This window comes from Sinocyclocheilus rhinocerous, unplaced genomic scaffold (assembly GCF_001515625.1).
Source record: "Sinocyclocheilus rhinocerous isolate Xijiao unplaced genomic scaffold, SAMN03320098_v1.1 scaffold3203, whole genome shotgun sequence".
Lineage (NCBI taxonomy): Eukaryota > Metazoa > Chordata > Actinopteri > Cypriniformes > Cyprinidae > Sinocyclocheilus > Sinocyclocheilus rhinocerous.
In genome coordinates this window covers 139,974-149,467 of record NW_015666486.1, presented here as the reverse complement: position 1 = coordinate 149,467, position 9,494 = coordinate 139,974, and the positions used below count along the sequence as shown (strand labels likewise).

The window sequence follows — 9,494 nt, the reverse complement described above, 5'->3', positions numbered from 1 at the left end:
ACAGGCCTCTCTCATCTTTTTAAGTGGGAGAACTTGCACAATTGGTGGCTGACTAAATACTTTTTTGCCCCACTGTATATGAACTAGCTGTTTTAAATATTTTTGTATTTAACATGTTAGTTTATCAGTATTTTTGAAAGTATATTATTTTGATTATTGATGCTTTCATGGGCTCTCTCTCGCGCGCACGCACGGTTTAAAACGGTTATGAAATAGCCTATGACAAGTACAGAGAGTCTTCTCTCTTGCCCCCACCCACCCATGAACGATAATATCGTGTATCTGCGTCGGCGATCTCACAGGCGGGCGATATGACGATTTGAAAAATGACCATATCACCCAACACTAGTCCATGCTTTTGTGCTTACCAGGGAACACAGGCTAACACGTTAAAAAAGAGGCAACACAAATGATCTCTATACCTGCACAGTGAAGCATGTACATGTTAATATTTCCACTAGAAATAAAGTATTTTCTTTTTATTATAAGAACAATGCAGAACAATCTGTGAATTGCATTATCAAATCTTTAACTTGAAAAATCATAGTAAGACACTATAAATAACCTTGCATTACTTTCACAATAACTATTCTGAAAATATCTAGACCAGTTGTTCTCAACCAGAGGACCAGGGCCTACTAGGGGGCCTCAGCAACTTCTCTTCAACTTCAAATGTATGTCTCTTTCTCATATATCCAGGAAAACCTGAATAAATTAGGTAGCCTAATTTTAAAAATGTGATTTGTAAACATGAAAAAGGTCATGCTAATTAACAATCTTAAAACCCCATGTGCATTTTATAATGAATATACATTTTTCTTGTTACGCCAAATCTAAAAATAAATCACGATGACCGGAAAAGTCATGTAAATTCATGCGTTAAAAAGAATGGAACCACTGAAGGACATTCAGTTCCTAAAACTATTGTAATTTAATTATTTTAATTGTATTTATAATTGTTTAAATTTTACGTCCATTTTTAATTGACACAAACAAGGAAGGTCCATAGATTAAAATAGGCTAGGGGGCCTTCGAATATGTCTGTGGACAACTTGTGATCAAATCACCTGAAACTGATCTTAACGGTAGGCTAGTAGTGACAAAAGACCCGTCACACACATCAACTGACGACCACACCCTGATATGTCCGTCTTTGACCCCAGGGGACACAGCTGCTCTGTTTTCAATACTACAATGGACTACAACAAAAGAAAGAAGAGAAAATTCCCAATTAAAAACACCATTAATCCTAGCCTTGGGCACACTACCTGTATTTGCGTACATACACATTTGTGGGTCTATATGGGTGCAGAAAGTAACCTGACACAGCAGTGCGGTCAGCTCTGTCTGCTGTCTTTGTTGCCGCCACACAAAGAGGGAAAAGATCTGAGAGGGTGAACGGGGGCTTTCCCCCAGCCTCAGCTTGTGAACAACTGTGTGTCTTCTGTTATGGCAAATACTTTCATGGAAAAATTATGCTTGTAGACCTGAGCCAGAACAACTGGTCCGCTTCAATGGAAAATGCTGATACCAGAGACAACTGGAGCTGTAAAATGGTTAACCAGAGTGCTGAGTCAGTGAGGGGAAGTCTGGTTTTTGAATAAGAGGCAGGCAGCTACCGACACAGTGAAGAGCGCTAGCAGATGTTTAGACTTCATTAGTGCTTATCCACCACCTCAAACAAAATATCATAAAAAATCTATTACACACTGTATATGAAGGACATAATGACAGAGTCATATTTCCATGTAAACTCTCAAGTTAAAACAGGAGAGATTGTGGAAGGGAAAGAAATAATGAAAGAAAGAGGGATGACAGAGAAAGCAGATTTCAGTATGTAGTTGTGGGTGGCAGCTGATGAAGCACTGACCTGGACCAATTGGGCTGAAATTAAAATATGTAGGTGAGAAAGGAGTAAGCTGTGCCACTTTTTACTTAAGAGTTTTTGAAAAAATGTTTATGCACAGTTTTTGAACCTATGGTTTTTGAACCTCAAAAATCTACACTGTAAAAAATGATCGTTAATTTAACGGTAAAAGACTGTAAAAATGCTACAGTAAAATCCTGTTAAATGGTTAACGGTAAATTCCCCTACTATATACGGTGAAAAACTGTATTGGACATCTGCTTGTGATAGGCTTTGGTTCATCGTGTGACTTTCTCATCACCACCTGCATTTGGTGGTTATCAGTGTATTACAAAGGTACAAAACAGATTTTAGTACTTCAGTAGGTTGGTATATAATAAAATTTTATCAGTTAATGAAATTACGGTATTTAACTGTAAATTTAAGTTAAAACCGTAAAACCTAAAACGTTGCTACCGTATTTTTTACGGTAAAATTCCGGCAACCACAGCTGCCGGTTTTCTACCTTTCTACCGTAAATTTTACGGATTAGTGTACACACAAAACCACAAAACACACACACAACATGCAAAACGTCACACATATCTTGCAAAAGCAAACACTTTATTCAAAACTATTTTAACTCTTCTATTAAAGGTATTTTTGTGTAGTAACTAAACACACACACATAAAACAAATAGCCACATAAACACGCCAAACTACACACAGATGCGAAAAATGTGAGACACTACTCTCGTGTGTCTTTTGCTCGTTCAGAGTGCAGTGGAGTGCACAGGGGTTTGTCATAGCACTCACACATACATGCATATACACTGTAAGTATGTATGTATGTATGCACGTATGTATGTATGTACAACTGATGAATTTTACAAAGATATGCAACTGAACTGAATGACATTATTGACTTGTTATATATGTGTGTGTGTGTGTGTGTGTGTGTATATGTATGTACTGTGCATACATACATACACACACACACAGTATATAATGATATATATATACAGAAATGCAATGGGGCAAAAATAATTTCTCTCTCAAAACCCTGAGTTTTGATTTCTAAGTGAACAAATTACACATGATCACTGGGTGTAGGTCATCAGTAAATGAGCGTGGCATTTAAATGGCAGTGTTTCCCAAATGAAACAAAAGAGCAGTTATGGTGTGTGTAATGTAAAGAACTGTTTAGAGTTTTGCAAAAAGTTTGTTTTACAATAGCAAACTGAGCTTAAAGCATGTAATGACTTGGTCTGTTTGTTAAAAAAATAGCAGACAGACAGAATGTTCAAGACACGCTTGAAAACAATTATTAGGGGTGGGCGATATGACCAAAGTCTTATATCATGATACGAGTAATTTTTTTTCACAGTAACAATATATATAACTATATAGTTATTTTTGCTTTAAATAAGGTCTTTATGAGAAATATTGAGAAACATATGAGAAATTATTAGAAATTTTCTAATTCTTGTCACCAGTGTGAATATCACATAAAACTAATACTAGTCTAAATTAAAAAAAAACTCAAATAAGAATATAATTACAATCAATAGGACAAAAAAAATACAGTAGAACAAATAAATAAGAAATGCTACATACATTGTATAAAGTAATCAAATGTATAAAAACACTGCATATTCTTCACTGTGTAAATTAAATATATATTTCCTCTTATTAAAGTTACAAAAGTGATTTAGTCAAGAGTAGTGAGAGATTTTCTCTCTTTTGTTGTTTGATTAACATGAATGACAGCCAGCAGGAGAATCATACCGCTGTCACTTTAAGAGCTGCCCAGATCCAATATACTGTTACATTGCGTTGTTTTCTTTCTCAGCTGTTTGCTTTCACTTAAGACCTAAATTATTGTGTTTATGAGGATACTTGAAAAGATGGGCATTTTGACACATACAAATGTGTGCATTTAACTGTTCAAGGCCTATAAAGCGGCAAAAATAACTAATAACGTTCAATACTCCCACGCACTATGAGCACCGTCTTCATGTGCGCGCACCTCTCAGACCGTCTCTCAGACAGCGCATGCATATAGCAAAATGAGTTCTCTTTCGCTGATGATTGCATTTTTCAACAGCTTAAAATCACTTGTTTTTAAACCGCAATGCTTAAAAATGCATGAAAACGGTAAGTTTTCGTGAACACGTAGCACAGCAGTGTCATGTGAGTGTGTAACCATGATAGAGACAATAGTCCAAAATCTCAACCGGTTGACAAATTTCTACCGGTTAGTGGCTAGAAAAAGAGCTTTGTTGTCATGTGATGATGGCTAGAGTACTACACTCTACTAAAATGTGTAAAGGCTAACTAAGCTAGCAATAAACTTCTTTCACACATCAAAAGAAAAAAAAAATCAAAGAGTTTAAAACATTTTCCAGCTTGAGTAACAAACCGTACTGGGACAATAAGCCACTGACAGTCACAGGAGGTTCTCCACTTAAAAACTACTAAGACTGACAGTCAGAATCGATGTAAATGCTACTCACAGAAATCTCATTTGAAAGCATTGTTAGCAATTAGAACTTCTAAGGTACCACAACCTTTAGTCCTATGACCTTAATTAATACTTAAATGAATTAACATCAAATTATTAACTGTATTTTACCTTGGAGCAAAAGTAGGATTTCTTACTGACGTTGTGCATGTTCATTTGGGAATGAGGGATCATAAATAGTTTAATCCACAGCATTTTTTGGGATGTCTTTAAAATTGTATAAATCTATCCAAACTCCTGGATCCTCCATAGACGTACATAAAAAAAAAAGAGCAAAATGTTGTGTGATTATATGGGAGAGTTTCTAAGGTACAGTTGCTCAGTAACATTTTAAAGTCATGGCTTAGTGAAGGCTCAGTTGTACTTTCACTTGCTGTTGTTGTTTAAAGCAGCTACGTAAGCAGTTTCAGGGACAAACAAGGCCTTATCCTCCATAACCTGGTGTGATTCAGGCCCCTGGCACCAGACCACCTCAGAAAAGCTGAAATGTGAGTATAGGGGAGCAGAGAGAGAAAGCCACAGAGAATAGAGTCAGTGGTGAGTCAGGCTGAGATCAGGATGTGAGCTGGAATCAGTAGTGTATCATCTGAGCTGTGTCAGCTTCATGAAAAAGGTGATTGCACCAGAGGAACTGTATACTTCACTACAACTATAAACATGAATCATGGTCTCAGCACACCTGGACAGGCTGAACATGATACTTCTATAAAACACACTCACTTCACCCTGTAGGTTTCTGCCTGTAGTGATGAAAGGTAGAGATGAATCTGTGAACATTGTCATTAGTGACTGTGTCTTTGTGCGCCTGGGAAATTTAGAGTGACAAACCAAAAGAACAAGATGATCTTTCTTCTCTTGTCTGTCGTTATCTGTTTGTCCATATATGGCAATGTTTTGAGCCCTCATTGCCATCGCTGTAAACACTGGCGCTTTCACTGTAATCAGTGTTTTGGTAACCTTGAGAATGGTGTGTGGAGCTTTTCTCAACGGGTTGCTGCTGATGTGCCCTTAGTTTGTTTGCATATTTTTAACATTAGACATTCTGAATACTTTTTGGAAGCTACAAGTAAAGTTACTCTTTAAATGTGTTATAATAGTTGCTTTTATTTTTTTTATTATTTTTTTTAAAGAATTGAATGCTTTTATTCAGCAAGGATGCATTAAATTGATCAAAATTGTCAGTAAAGAATTTTACATATACAAATGATCCTATTTCAAATAAATTCTGTTCTTTTGAAATTTCTATTTGTCAAAGAATCCTGAAAAAAAAAAAACGGTTCAGTGTTTCCACAAAAATGTTAAGCAGCAAAACTGTTTGAACTGTTTCTTGAGCGGCATATTAGAATGATTCCTGGAGGATCATGTGACACTGATGACTGACGTAATGGATGGTGAAAATTCACCTTTTTCATCACAGTAAAAATTTAATAAATTACATTTTTAAATATATTAAAATATAAACAAGTTATTTTCTATTTAAATTATTATAATTTAATTATTTAAATAGTAACATTTAAAAAAATACAGTTTTTTTTACTGTATTTCTGATTAAATAAATGCAGCCTTGGTCAACATAAACACTTTTTTCAAAAACATAAAAAGAAATCTTATCGACCCCAAACTTTCAGTTGTGTGCGAACAGTTGTGTATAACGTTACTTTTTTGTTCATGCAATGTGTTAAGTAATTTCTGTTGAAGTCTGTTTCCACCTCAGACTTAAAAAAGAAAAAAGAAAAAAAAGAAAGATTTTATTTCTGGCAAATGTGACTTAATTTATTGTACTTTATATCTAACAATTGCGACACTATTTCTTGTAATTGACTTTTATGTCTCTCAGTTGTGACTTTATGTCCTACTTACGACTATATCCTGTAACTGCAAATAATTGTAAATTATTTGTATTTTTTAAATACTTTTTCACAATGCAGCCATTGCTTACTTTACATTTATCTCACAACTAGCACACATATTCTTTTTTTTTTTTATTCTTGAGGTGAAAACAGGCTAAAATAAATTAGCCACACAGCGTTACTAAACTGAATTTCAAAATAAATGATTGTCTTTAAACTGGTCCCACCATCTGCCATTGGTTGTACAAATAGATGTGTTGGACTAGCATGAATAAACATTACTTTCCTTAAAAAGTAGTGATGTTGGGAATAATAATATATCGTTACATGTAACATTCCACTATGCTGACTGCAATATGTGTCGTCAGCATGTGCAATACTAGCATCTGAGAGGAGGTTTTGAAACATCACTTTCCCAGCCTCTCCCACCATTGATCCAGCAGAGTGGGAGAAGATCTGGAGCTTAGCTTTACAACCTACGCACCAGCCCTCACAAGAAACACAGAAAAGCCACAGCCTGCACTTCATAGCATGTGTAGCAGGGAGCCCTCCACCCCCAATAATCACATGCTCACTACTCCATATTACACTGAGAGTGATACTAAACCCTGAACCAGACTGGCAGTGCCTCTGAATGCCAGCATGTGCTACGAGCACTCGTTTGAGCCAGCGATGAGAGACCTCCCCTCTCTTAATCATGGCAAAACACATCAACAAGTTGGGCAGCACAGCAGTGCCTGAGTCATAAAGAGCTATGGCGCTAGCCCTCTTCAAAGCTGTCAGCGAGCGTATTTTGACAGTGAGGGGAGTCCAGAGGGGCGTTAGTAATTTAGGAGCTGAACTCCTGCTTTAAGAAGTGTGCTAGTGTGAGTCAGAGGTTGCAGGCTGGTGTTTGGCTCGATACCTCATTCGAGTGTGAGGAGCAGTGTGGTCTGGCCTGACTTTCAGAGAACGCTGGACAGCAGCCTAAACCTCTGAGTGAAGCCATCACATAGTCTTGAGAAGTTCTTCAGTTTAATTAAGTTTAAATGTCTCAAACTGCTGTGGTGTAAAGCTGAAGTGTGTAATTTCAGAGCCATTAAAATGCCAATATCATCACAACATCTTAATAGCAGTGAACGGTTTTAAACTTTTAAATGCCACGGATCTTCAAAAATTATGGCAAATACACCTTTTTATATAACAGAGAGCAAGGAAAATACATTTATAAATGTTTAGAAGATGCTTCCAGCTTCCTGAGATGTACTGTATTCTCAGCAAAAATGAGATTAATTTTTTTTTTTAATGTTGAGGATCAAGTTATGGACCTGCTGGGGAGGAAATTAGTTTTTGAAAATTTGGTTCATTGTGTGAATAATGTTTGATACAGTGAAATACGTGTTTACTCCAGCAACATTCTGCATTATTTTCACAATGAATAATATTGTCTAGAGGCATAGTTGTCATATTGTTACTTCGAGCCCAATTCTAATTTGAATAAGAAAGGAAAGTTGCCTTAAATATCATTTTAATGAGTACAGTGTGTTTTCCTGACTACAAGCTAGAAGACTAGTATGTGTCTGTCTGTCTGTGTGTCTGTGTGTGTGTGTGTGTGTGTGTGTGTGTGTGTGTATATATTTGTACTAGATCACTGAGTTTTTCCTATTATTTTATTATCCTATTATCCTACATATTTGTGGGTTTGGTTGGAAAAAAATATTATTACTGTATTTGTGGCCAGATGTTTGACCAATTCAGATTTCCCAGACGCTATAATTGCTGTGCTTCCCTCGTTAATCTAAATTATTTGTCATTTTTATCAGTTTTCTGGTTCAGTATCTTTTTGTTTTTTTTTTCTGGTACGTTTGCTATGACAGATTGTAGGGATCTATGAAGTTCAGGTAATTCGAAACTTTGCAACAGTGTTTTTTTTTTTTTTTAAATAAAAGATATTTAAAGTATTGCAACCAAAACCTGGAACTAGAGTTTAAAACTTTGGGGTCAGCATTTTTTTTTTTTTTTCATTTATTTATTTATTTTGCTTTTGAATGCTTTTGAAAGAAGTCTCTTATGTTCACCAAGGCTGTATTTATTTGATCAAAAGTACATTTGTCATTGCTGTGCAGGTTCTGAAAATCAAAGCCTTAGAATGTCAGTTAGCCATTCGGAATAAAGCATTCAAGCATGCTGTGGTTTAAATACAAAATCATATTACAGAGTAGGGTTGCAACGGGGCGGAAAATTTCTGGTAAATTTCCGGAAACTTTCCATGGGAACTTCGTCTGGGGAATTTTGGAAATATTCCAAGTTTGAAACTTACCAGGAATTTATGGGAATTTACGGGAATTTATTGGAAATTTGGGGAAATTTATAAAACTATTATATACAAACATAAATATAAACATTTTGTTTGATCATAGGCTCCAATACAATACTATCTAAATCTAATACTAATACAAATTTTAAAAATGACATTTTTTTATTTTGGGGGGGAATCGGTGATGCTTTTTTCAGGATTTATTGATGAATGAAAACTAGGGCAAGATGCGCATGACAATCACATGCGATTCATCGTGCAGCCCTAATGAAAACTTGTGAACAGTGTTTATTCAAAATAGAAATCTTTTCTAACAATATAAGTCTTTACTATTACTTTTTATTAATTTAACACATCCTTGTTGAATAAAAATATTAATTTAGTTCAAAAAAGAGAAAAGATACTGACCCCAAAGTTTTGAAAGGTAGTGGATTGTTAAAAAAGTTTTATTTAAAACTAAAACTTAAAATATAACTATTTTAAATAAAATTAAAAAATGTTTTACTCTTTATTCATCAAAGAATCCTGAAAAAAGAATCACAGGTAACTAATTCGCTTAGATTTTTCATATCTTGATTTTACTGGCTAGCTAGCTACTGTATAAACACTTTTTGGTATTTACTAGTAAAACTTGAATTCCATAGATCAAATATATTTAGAATATCAAAACTTAGATGTAGTCTTTGGGCTCAAATGCAGCAAGTGTGGCTTCAGAGAAAATGCAGGGGAATCCCCCTCTTAGGTGACTAGAGGGGATTGTGTGTTTGGGGGAGGGTCATTTTTAGACTTCTGTTTTATTATTATCTCACCTAAATATTTGTTCCAGTCTATGGTTTGTTTAGTCAGTGCATTTGTTTTAACAATGGTATAGCCTAATTTAGTTGCACAGTATATTACACACAGCACAAGGAAGTTTTAAACATTTTTTTGTAATATTCATGTAATTTACATGAATACTTACCAAGATGGACATTTTGA

General features: G+C 35.1%; 1 protein-coding gene across 1 annotated transcript in view; it reads right to left on the bottom strand.

The window, feature by feature from the left end:
• The window catches only part of LOC107732353 (immunoglobulin superfamily member 3-like), a 168,790-nt gene that overhangs the window by 76,509 nt on the left and 82,787 nt on the right, over positions 1-9,494 (bottom strand). The window lies entirely within an intron of this gene.